The sequence below is a fragment of the Canis aureus genome, chromosome 26, assembly GCF_053574225.1.
Source record: "Canis aureus isolate CA01 chromosome 26, VMU_Caureus_v.1.0, whole genome shotgun sequence".
Lineage (NCBI taxonomy): Eukaryota > Metazoa > Chordata > Mammalia > Carnivora > Canidae > Canis > Canis aureus.
Window position 1 is genome coordinate 16,928,723 of NC_135636.1, and position 12,320 is coordinate 16,941,042.

General features: G+C 40.3%; 1 long non-coding RNA gene across 7 annotated transcripts in view; it reads left to right on the forward strand.

Annotated features, from left to right (window-relative positions):
* The window catches only part of LOC144297935 (uncharacterized), a 64,969-nt gene that overhangs the window by 26,645 nt on the left and 26,004 nt on the right, over positions 1-12,320 (forward strand). For 4 of the 7 annotated variants that reach the window (XR_013364881.1, XR_013364879.1, XR_013364880.1 and 1 more), the window contains exon 4: positions 83-412. The exons of 2 other annotated variants lie outside the window; for them this stretch is intronic. This is a non-coding gene — a long non-coding RNA (uncharacterized LOC144297935). Of the gene's footprint in view, positions 1-75; positions 413-12,320 lie in introns of those variants that run through there. One more of the 7 variants, XR_013364877.1, reaches the window with a different exon arrangement.

Genomic DNA, 12,320 nt, shown 5'->3' on the forward strand with positions numbered 1-12,320 from the left:
CATCACGAATGGGACTGGCACTCTTATAAAGGGGCTGTAGAGAACTCTTTCACTCTCTGCTTTTCACTATCTGAGGATACAGGGAGAAGCCAGCAGTCTGCAACCCGGAAAAGGACTCTCAGCAAAACATGGCCATGCTAGCACCCTGATCTCAGACCTTCAGCCTCAAAGCAACCCTCAACCAATGACTGAAAAAAATTGGTGGATAAATACCCCCAACTCCCTCACATGTCAATCAGAACCATTCTGACAAATACTCTACATTTGAGTTCCAGAGTATCACAGTGGGATTAAGCTCCAGTTGCTCACAATGGTCAATATATTGACCTCATTGCCTTCCTCTACCTCCCTGTCTCACTTTCTACACACCTACTAGAGCCTTCTAGGATCACCTCCCAAATAAATTACTTACTCTGGACTCAGTGTATCAGGATCTGCTTCTGGGGAAACCCAGACTAAGACCATGTCACCCAGTGTAGTGTTATGTATACAAATTACTCCTTGAAAAAATTACAATAACCAAATGGACAAAACAGAAGGATCTAGTGTAGATTTGTAGTAGAGTTGAGAGTTGAATGCATGATTTGGGACAGATAAGTCCTATGTCCCCACCCTGACACTGTTCTCTCTCATCTTACTGCTCACTCTTTGTTTGCCCAAACCCTCCCATCTAGCTGGCTACTCTGTTTTTGGTGACACAGGCATATATGTGCATTGCTATCTCTGTGATTTTGTGCATGTCATCCTTCTCACCCAGAATGACCTCTCCACAACTCTTCATCCTGTTCAGATTGTACCAGTCCTTCCAGACCTGCCTCAAGCTTTGCCACCTTTTGTGATACCTCTTTTGTCACAACTAAAAGAGTCACAGTACTTGTAGCCTGTAATTCATAACTCACTGCTTAATCATTTGCTTTTGTATAGTATCTAACAATTGCACACATGGTAGTATTGTCTCCCTAATTAATTTGGACTTTCCTTGGGAATAATCATCACATCCTGTACCTCTCTAGTCCTACCAGGGCCTAAAATAGTGTGGCACATACAACTGTCTCTCAATGTATGATTTATGTATTTAAGTAATAAAACGCAACATGTATATGACCAATAGTAATGAATCATCTTTAATGGACTTCAGAAAGGCCTCTTTCCTCTCGTGCAAACTGCCTGGCAGATGGCATTATCTGGAGCATCCTTCTTGGTGATCCTTTCCAGGGATTCAAAAAAGACAACAGGCCACAGCAACACCTTGGTTTATACACAACTTCCCCTTACTGGTTTAAAGACATAATAAAAGATAATGCTTCTTGCTCATAAATAAAAAGTACTTAAATGTAATTTTGACAAAATGCATCTCAGGGGTGACTGAAGTCTTTCTCGCTGCTGTGATTGTTGCTGCTATAAATAGACAATCATAAAAGAATCAAAGGGGGAAACCTTTTAAAGGCTTACTCCAGGGCCTGATACCCTCCCCACTTTATTTTTCTTAGTCCTAATGCCGAAGGAAAACAAACACTTATCAATGGCTAATGGTGTTTATTCCTCCATCTGCCTTGGACGGGTGGCAGTGTGCCAAGCCCAGAGACAGTTTGCTAAAGCACCAATTGAACCAAGGTCAACTCTATCGTTGACTGTACCCATGACTTATATTTTGAGAGCCACAGAAAGGTTCAGGATCCTGATTTTCCTGATCTCTGTGCCTTTCCCCATCTCTGTGCCTTTGCAACACCTACACCATTTATCTGAGGCCCCGTATAGCCACTTCTATGTCCCTCCAAAAACAGCCTACTTGAATGCCTTTTTGCTACTGCTTTGCTCAGGGTTCTGAACTACTCATGCTGGAGCTGCCCTAGTAGGGAAGCTGTAAGCCATAAGGCTGTAGCTACACCTGTCCCCAGATCTTCTCTATCCCATCTCCCACACTGAACCCAGTAGCTCCTCAGGAGCTATGCAAAACTGGACTTGTGTTCCCCTAAAAGGCTTTTCAACTTCCAGCAAATCATCACTTACCAAAGCAAAGTTCAACCATCCTGTTCAGGTAGGAGGTCCTTGAAAGATCCCAAGAGAAGAAATGAGCATTTCCTGCTGTTTTTCTGTCTCCCTTGAAGCAGCAAAAGCATACAGAGAACGTAGCTGTACTTTCTCCTCTCCTTTATCCAAGTCTTAGCATTTTTGGCACCTAAACTGGAATACACACCCAAAGCAATCTTGCCTACAGCAAGATTATCCTTCAGTGGTGATATAATTTTTAATGGCACCTCAGTGTATCAGCTGCCCCAGTGCCTTTTATAATCCACTGCAATGCAATGAAACCTCCCTAATCTTGACAATAGACTTCTTCATGATGACTCTAAAAAAAGACAACAACAGTAATTAGGAAATGGAATATAATATCTTTAGACTGAGTTCAACTAGTTTGTAAGCAGCTTTCAGTGATTGGAGTGAATGCGGAGCCAGCCTTTACTTTCACTAAAAATCTTCTCAACATGCAGGAATTGTAAAAAGATAAGGTTAGTAAGGTTTTAGTTTCAATCATCCTTCTTTTATAGAATTTTTTTAAGCACCCTTCACGTCCATTATTTTATTTGGTTCTTAAAGGAGTAGACAGGATGGCTTAGTAGTTAGGAATGCTAGTTACAGATGCCTGAGTTTGAATCCCAGTTAGAAAACTTACTTGCTTTGTGACACTGCGCAAATCACCTGCCCCTACCCATGCTTCTACTTTCTTATCTGTAAAATGTGGGTAGTCATGATATATACCTCATAGAGTTAAGTTCTCTCAATGTCTATATAAATATAAAGCATTTGGAACTGTGCCTGGTACATAGTGAGTGCTGAATAAAATATAATCATCATCATCATCACCATCATCATCACTAGACTATTAGAACTGAAGAAATAAAGGTTTGACAGATTCCATGCCTAGTCAAACCAATTCCTTAAGTGAGGAGATCAGCTATGGGATTTCCTCAGAAGTAGACCTTGAGACAATATGTGGGTAGAAGTAGTTTACATGGGAGATGAGATATCAGGGGAAGTAGGGAAAGAAAGGAAACAATTAAGGGTTTGTTCACAAACAGGTTGCCACTGTGGTTAATGGGTGCAATCCCACTGGGCAACCTCTATGTGATTCACAGAACACACCACATACTATAGAATTATCTCTCTGAGGGAGGAGGCATCTGAGGAATTTATCCACCAGTTCCATCTCTCATTGTTGAGGGCAATTCTGGGGCTGTGATCATGCAACAAGAGACTCCCAACCAGGCCCATGCATCAGAAGGGCAGCCTTGCAGGACCAGATACATTCAGGCTTAAAGATGTAGGAAGACATTGTAAAAACTAAAGCCATTTGTAAGTGACCTACTGGTGTAGCCAAAGGAATATGAGAGGGCAATGACATCAGTGACTAAGGGATACAATGCAAGTGTTCAAGTTCTTTGACCATCTTGTATATTCCGCAAGAACCAAAAAAGCCCAACCAAGGAGACTATATCCCAAATCACCTTCTGGAGAAGGATTCTGTGTGATCTTTCCTGGTAACTCATTCCAAAGCTTATCAAATTTTATGACAACCCTATATACCATCAAAATCCCTTTTGGTGAGCCTCATTTCTTCTACATTACTTTCCAAAAAGAAGAAAGAGTAAGGCTTACAATATATTTTAATTGGTAATGTCAAAGGCATTTTAAAACACTATGACATTTGCTTTAGATCCTGCTAAGTATGTGGAAAAGAAAGCATTCTCTAGGCTAAAAAGCTCTATTCTGAAAATCTGATAATCTATTTGAAAATGTCTACCTTTAAATGGGTGGACCTCCTCTGCATAGGAGTAAATTCACACATATGCTTCCTGGGTCACATTTTAAGGAAAAGTAAAGTTTGGAGCAACTATTGTCAAGTTGACAAGCTAACACTTGAAAGACATAATGCACACCTGAGCCCCTCAAGGCAGGAATCAAACCAAGTTCCTTTTGTCAAATACCTGCCCTTTACTCCCCTTTCATTCCTCCAGGCAGAGCTTTCATTCCATCTTATTACTCTTCTTTTCAAAGGGAAAAAAATATCCAAAATCAATTTGTAAAATCAAAAACTTCCATCCACCATCCATTTCTAAAGAAGGAAGGAATACCAAAGCAAAACAACCTATCTTATCACCACCATTCTCTTTGATTTCCAGCCAAACCCTCTAAACATGAACAAAATATAGTTGGTGACAGGAGATGATAGAATCTGGTTTTTATTTAGAACACTGGCTTAGTCCTTTGTAAATAGGCATCTTTGCATCTTTATATGTGACGAACTGACTTTCTCTATATTTGGGCAGAGCTCACTGGAATAACTGAAAACCACCACCTCCGAGGATGAATGGTGATGTAGACCAGAGAAAGTTATAGTGGGCATAACTGAGGCCAGAGATCCACAAGGAAACCGCACTGTATTATTTCATTTTTCAAACTTACACATTCTCCTACACCCCTTTCCTTGGGTGATTTATGTTCAGTTGATTTTGCTACAGGCCTGGAATGTTTACACAAAGGCTTAATAGACATTTACTTTGGACGTTACATTGTGAGATAGAATCAAGAAATTGGCCCACTGCCGGAGTCAGAACAGGAGGCCACCTGGAAGTTAACAATCACTTTGTGAAGACCAGAGGCATGTAACAGAAGGTTCCAGAAAAGTGCAGACTTCATGTAATAACCACATGGCACTCAGACACACACCATTGGAATAACTGGAGAGAAACCCATTTATAAACAGAGACATTCACAGATAGAGATGTCCAGGATTACAATTATTCAATACCTTAATACTTTGAAATCATGATTTGTATTACATCTTACAGTTTATATATGCTTGTACGTAATATCTAAATTAATGTTCTCCAAAAAGATGCCTATGACTACAAATGCCAGATAGTCTGGTTTATCTTTTTGAGTCATGCTGAATTTATCTTTGAAGCTAATATTAAAAAATTATGACCCTCACTTTACAGATGTGGAAACTGAGACTCAAAAAGGGTCAGCAATCCATTTGTTCAAGATTATAGGTCATCTATCTGATAAAAACCATAGTCCCTTTAGTAACTTCACCAGGTTTCCACAACTGTTTTGATTAAGGTACTAAATTTTTTTCTACAATTCAACCAAACCCACAAAACAATCAAACAGCATTAATGTTGATAGACTAAGTGTTGTGGAAGATAAAAATAAATGTAATCTCCTTGAAATTATAACCTAATTTTGGACAAAAGTATGCTTCTTTAAACAACTTGTTTTTACAGATAAAAGGTAACTCTTTCTAAGGAACTCTTTGTAAAATATAGGATATAAGCAAATAAACAAGTCAGCATATCATACATCCTTCCAATATGGCACGGCATGAGGAAGAATTACTGCTTTAAAGAAAGTACTCAGAGGAATCCTCCAAAATCAAATGGTATTTGATAGACTCAGTAGGAAGGAAAGGAGCAAGCTGTGCAGGTATCTGGGGGATTACCATTCTAGGGAGAGCAAAGAGCAAGGGTAAATTTCTCAAGGTGGAAATGCGTGTGGCTTGTTCACAAATACCAAGGAAATCAATGTGACTAGAGCAGGGTGGGCAAAGGGGAGAGAGTAGGAAAAGGTGGCTTAAAAGAGAGGCACAGAAATAGGTAGGACCTTATAAGCCATGGTAAGAAATTTGACTTTGACTATAGCAAAGATGAGATAGACGGAGGATTCTAAGCAGATAAGTACATGGTCTGGCTTGTGCTTTAAAATGGATCATCCTGGGGCACCTCAGTGGCTCTGTCAGTTAAGCGCCTGCCTTCAGCTCTGGTTATAATCCCAGTGTCCTGGGATGGAGTCCCTCATCAGGCTCTCTGCTCAGTAGGGAGCCTGCTTTTCCCTCTTCCTCTGCGTGCTGCTCCCCCTGCTTGTGCTCTCCCTCTCTCTGTCAAATAAATAAATAAATAAAATCTCTAAAATAAATAAATAAATAAAAAGGTTCATCCTGGCTTCTTTGTAAAGAGACTATAGTGAAACAAAGGATAAAACAGAATATCAGTCTTGGGAGATGGCAGTGGATGTGGTGAAGTGGTTGGATTTGAAATATAATTTGAGAGTAACTTCCATGGGATTTTCTAGTGAATTGGCTGTAAGGTGGGAGAAAAACAGAAGAGTCAACAATTGCTCCCATATTTTAACTTGAGCACCTGAGAAGATGGAGTTGCCAAAACTGAGATGAGAAAGACCATGGGTAGAACGGATTGTAAGGGTTAGATCAGGCCAGCTTCTGTCCTATAACATTTGAGATGCCCATGAAATATCCAAGTAGGGATACTGAAATAAATTTAAATATATTAGTTTGGAGTTCAAGTGAGAGATCTGAGTTGAAAATATAAATTTGGGTATCATGAGGATATAGATGGTGCTTAAAGCCATGAAACTGAATGAGACTACCCAGAATGTGTGTCTAGATGGAGAAGAGGGCCAAGATCTGAAATGGTAGGGTGGGAAAGCCCAACATTTAGAAGTTCAGGAAATAAGATGGGAACAGCAGAGGACATCAGAAGAAGTCCATGAAATAGGAAGAGGATAAGAAGAGAGTCATACCCTGGATACTAAATTAAAAACAAAGTGTTTAAAAAGAAGGACATCAAGAGACATGAGAATATATGTGCACACACACACACATACACACACACACGTAGACACTCACACAGACAAACAAGAAAGCTTGTAGTGGTTTTATTCATATACCTCCCAAATGAAAACAACCCAAGTGCCCATCAGCAGGAGAACAAATAAATCTTAGAGTAGTCATACAAGGGAATACTACTCAGCAATGCAAAAGAATGAGCTACTACTGCTACCCACAACACAAATGGACTTCCAGACCTAATGATGAGCAGAATAAGCCAGACACAAAAGAGGACATACTCTCTGGTTCCATGTATATGAAACTCAAGGAAAGTCAAAACTACTGAATAGGGATAGACGTCAGAACAGGAGCTCCCCTTGATTTGTTGAGAAGGGCACGTATTGATAAAGAATGGGGGTTTAGGTGAACCTTCTGGAGGAATAGAAATGGTCTCTATCTTAATCCAGATTATTGTTATACAGGTTCACCAATATTAGTCTTCAAATTTGTATATTTTACTGTATCCAAATTATGCCTCCATAATAAAATAAGAGGTAGAGACAGAAGGCATGATAATGCTGTCATATGCTGCAGAATAGAAGGACAAGAAAAGAATAAATGATCCTTGCCCTCAAAGAGTATTTTTTTTAATCAGGCCAAAAATAGAAAACGAAAAAAAAAAAAAAAAAAAAACGAAAAAAAAAAACAAAACAAAAACAAAAATAGAAAACGCAAATATTTCCTCCTCAGAATAAGAGGACAGCATAGTTATGATGCTCTTTTCTACAAAACCTCTTCTTGCTCTGCCTCCCACCATGCCCATTTCAGTCAACAGTTACCACCTCTGCTTGGCAACTGGATTCCACACACCTCAGAAGTGATTAGAAGAAATGTTGAAAAAGTTGCTCTGGCAATTAAAGTTTTTGCAAGGCTAGTCCTTTCACACTGTCCTCCTCCATGCCCCGCCTTGCCAGTTCCCACCGCAGTCCTCCACATACTATTTGCCTGAACCTTCCAGAACCTCTCTGTTACCCTTTTTAGGGATAGGGCTGCCCTTCCCCACCAATTCTCTTTCCTGTCTTTGACTTCTGACCTACTGATTCTGAACTTGCATAGTTGTTTGCATCTAATTTTTAGCAGGCTTCGGAGTTTCTAATCTATGGTCATAGTTTAAATTTCAAACCTCTGCCACTTGATTGTCATTCTAGTGGGACACCCCTGATATATGTCCTAGGGCAGCTACAAAAACCCCTTCATGGATCAAGATTTCTTTCCCCCCACTCCAAACATTTCAAGTTAGATGAGATTTATCAGGCTGTTAATCACTGAAGTTAAAACTTTATAATCAGGGCTTGGAATACTCTCCATCAGAAAGTAAAAAAGTGAAAGGGATTTCTACTGTGAATAAGATCACAAATTGGACACATATTTACTCCCAGTTGGAACCTTATGCTTAATGGCAAAGGGAGTTCTTTTTCTCTGGCAAGACTATCCTAATTGAACAGCCTGTTTTGGTTCCCAAATTTTTGTTGTCAGAGAAGCAAGAAGATGATAACTCATAGGCTATTAAAAAAAAATCACTTCTGGAAAAAAATTAAAATTACTTAGGAGCCAATATGTGACCTCATACCGAGACATGCCTCCCAGGTTGACCTGTGTACAGGTCCATCCACCACGCTATCCTATTTTCAGTTCCCTGCCTCAGTCACCAGGATAGTCATAGAACAGCAGATCCTAACAACAGATCCATGTGTTGGCCTCATTAAATTTTTCCACAAAAAGAGTTAATGGAGAACATAGCTCAAGGTTTATACCAAATGTCCAAAACTAAAGCTCAGTACCGAAAGGCAAAGGATGGGGAAACTGGTGAGATCTCTGCAACTTGTGTTACTACTCTTGGATTGTTTCCAGGACAGCCATCATGAGCATGTGACTCATGCAGTCATGCAGAGCCCTGTGCTTGGAAGGAATCATACTTGGTTTAATGCTCTGCTGTTGCCATCTTGAAATTCTTACTAATTTTTTAGCAAAGACCCTGCATTTTCATTTTGCATTGGGACCTGCAAATTATATAACCAGTCCTGATTATTTCAGCTTAGTTATCAGCAAACTGAACATTACTAGTCATTTTTTAATATTATACCTTGAGACTTCTCTGAAATAGATTCAAGTTAATGAAATAAGAGGCATAGAACCATATTCAGGTATCTATGGAGACTACTGTTTCCAGTGTGCAATTTGAGGAAGGTATTTCTGTTGGATTTCCAGACTGAGAAATTCTCTACCAAAACTGAGGGTGAGGCGGGGGAAGGGGGGTGGGAAATAAGGAAGTGTCTTACAAATTGAAGGCCAAGATCATGGATAAGAATGCATTTGAAATACTTTAAATAAAACTTTCACCTCGGGCTTGGACATAGCATTAAAGTATACTCATTGCTGTGAAAATATTCCGTCAGTCATAATCCTGATGGTTGAAAACCACACATAACCTGAAAAATCTCCCATCCATCATTTATCAGAGGTAAGATGTGGTGATGTGGCTAAAATGGGTTACAAACCAACTTCTGGCAGTGAAACAATGAAAAACTTGGGTAATACACTGAGTAATAATTTCTTCTCCCCTTTCCACAAAAAACTAAGGCATATGTTTCCAGAGAGGGCCATCTGATCCCTTATTATTCCTCCAACTTTCTCTGTGTTCTTAGATCCAATCCTTATAAATTTTCTCCTCCTCCATAAAGTCTTCCTGGCTATTTAAAAGCAATTTAGGGCTTTTTCCCCTTAACTATCTCTTCTAATTCAATAAATCTCTAAGCAAGTAAAGGCTCTTCTGGCTCTTGCCGGCATCAGAACCAAAGGGGGCTGAGACAGAGTCAGCAGAGAGGGTAGACCCTAGTAGCTGGGCTTGGTGCCTGGCTCCAACCCTTTTTATCACCCACGGAGCTCTCCCTGTCATGGAATTCACTGCCACAGTCTTCCTCACTGCCTTCCTTCTCTGCCAGGTCTATTTCCTCCCCTACCCTTTCACTCTCAAAGATGACCTCTCCACCTACTTCCTTAGGAAAATTGAGAACATCTGATGAGAACTCCCACAAGTTTCCTCCCAAATTCCTTAAGTTTTCTTTGGATCATCACCCAAACTTTCTCTCTTCCCGTTCATCTTGGAGGAACTTACCCTGCCACATGGACAGGTTAACCCCTTCACTTGACCCCTATCAGGCTGGGGCCTCCTTCTCATGACTATGGTCTGTTTTTCCTCTCCAATGGCTATTTGTCCAATTCCTTAACACATGTTCAAATCTTCTTATCCACAAAGAAATAAACACACAAACACTAATAACATCCACTCTGGATCCACTCCCCAATCTCTAGGCTTACCATTTTCTCCCTCCTACTCTTCTCCTTCCTCTTTTTATTCCTCAATAAAACAAGATATCATCTGAATAGTATCCAGCACCTTTGTGTTTTTTCACTATTCTTTGCCCATCATTTAATAGAGATTATTCCCAAAAATAATTTGAGAATATTATTTCTCAAATTCTCAGAATTTCTCAAACTTCTCAGAATCTCAGAGAAGGCCTTGGCATGTTCTCCACTCACTGCACTCTCTATATTTATCCTATGATGATTCTCAATGGCTCCCATCCTCACTATATACTTCCCAAACTAAACCCCTACTTCTGACTCACTCCTAAATTCCAGGACACATCTCCAACACCTGCTAAAAACTCCAGCCACATGCCTTACATCCTTCTAAATGTGACCTGCTGGTTCCTCAAGCTCTGGTTAATTATAGCAGGATCAATATGACAGAAAGAACTACTTCACATAACTCTGAGGATGATTCTTAAATGATTCTTGCTGGGAGCAGGAACTAGTATCAGACCGAGACTCAGCAGGTCTGCAGGTAGAAGCAAAAGATGATTTTCCCTCGCTGTAGGAAGAATAGGAGATGGGGGATAAGGCCAGATTCTGAGTCAAAGCAGTAAAGTTGCACCTACTTCTGTGGTTGGCATTGAATGTTGCCTCTTGGCCCTCCTAGAGCCTACACTGTGCAAGACACTGATAACAGAGACATCACCAAAAATTAGACAAATATTGCTTGCACACCTAGAGATAGAAAATTAAGTACTTATTTTGGCTACAAGTCAAGGCGCAATGGCATTGCATGAAGCAGGAAGTGATGGGGGCGTGTGGCTTGGACACAGTGAATCAGGAAAAGCTGTGACCTCTTTTCCACTTATTGTTCATACTGTAAATGATTTACTTCCATCAATTAAAATACCCATGTGGACTCTGTCCCTCCAATTATTTGTGAGTCTGTTAAGTACCTCTCTGTGATCAAGACTCACTTTTCTCTTTAGTGTGAGTAACTGAATCTGCTTTCCTAATCGTGGCATCCCCAAATCCCAAGGAGCTTTGTGAATGATTGTGTCCTAGAAGACACTGATTTCCCTCCTTGGGTTAGGAAAGTTAAGAAGAGTTAATAAATTTTTGGCTATGCATTTGTCTTACTCTCCCACTAGAGGGGAAAAAAACAGGCTTGCTTTTGAACAAAGGAGAATGAAGAAAAGTTCCCTTCCTCCACCAGGACCTTAGACTCCTCATCCAGGGCCTCCCGCTAATTCCAGGCCTCTCCCTGAAATCTGGGAGGCCTGGGCTCCTGGGATGCTCACCACCCCTCTGGGCAGCATTCACAGCTTCCGAGTATCCTAATCTATTCCATATTCCAGGAGGCTCTCTGAAGAGAAAGGTAATCATTCTCACACAGTCACTCCACACTTTCTTTCCCACTCACATCCGCTTGGAATTGAGAACAAGCAGGGAACTGAGTTCTCCCTTCCCTGGTGCTGTGTGCCTCCTTGGCCTTTGCATAATAAAGGCCATTGCTGTGGCAGTGAGCCATGCACAAAGCAGTCTGCCCAAAAGAAAGCAGGAGATATAAAGCTGCTTCTCCCATCTTAAAAGGAATATATGATCAAAACCGTACCATTCTGTTAAAGAAATAGAAGGTGCAAAAAGGAGCAAACATGCTTAGTTATGAATAATTAAAAGAAAGCCTTCATGGAGAAAAATATAATTGAATGATTCCCTTTCTTTCTCCTAATACCACTGTGTGTCATTTTAATTTAAAAAAAGTATCAGCTTTCAGATTCATCCACCAACGAAGAAACTGAAATTAAGAATAGATAACTCATTGCAAAATTTCTAGGGCTTAAGATAAAGGAACTACTGTTCCCACTGCACTTAGCCATTTGTCTAACTGTTAAACCTAGATTTCTTAAATGTGCCGTACTCAACTGGAAGTCCTAACTCTACTTCTGGAATATCTCCAAAATCCAGCCCCTAACTCACCTCCTTCACCACCACCTTTTTAAATGCAAGGCACTATCATTTCTTGGCTGGAATATTATAAGTGATGGCAGCCAAATCCTCCGCATCATCCTAACCCCACATTTCATTCTCCACACTGCAACTGATGAGAGCATTTAAATACCTAACTTACTTTCTAAAGGCTTCCCACTGCCCGTTGAATGAAATCTAAGCTTTTTGTCAGCTGTATAGTTTTCCTTCAGCTGTCCCCTCCTCCCCTGTACATTCATGTCCTAACACTCTCTCCCTTGCTCACTATGCTTCTGACACAATGGCTTCCTTTGTTGTCCTTCCATGACACAAAACTCTTTTCCATTGT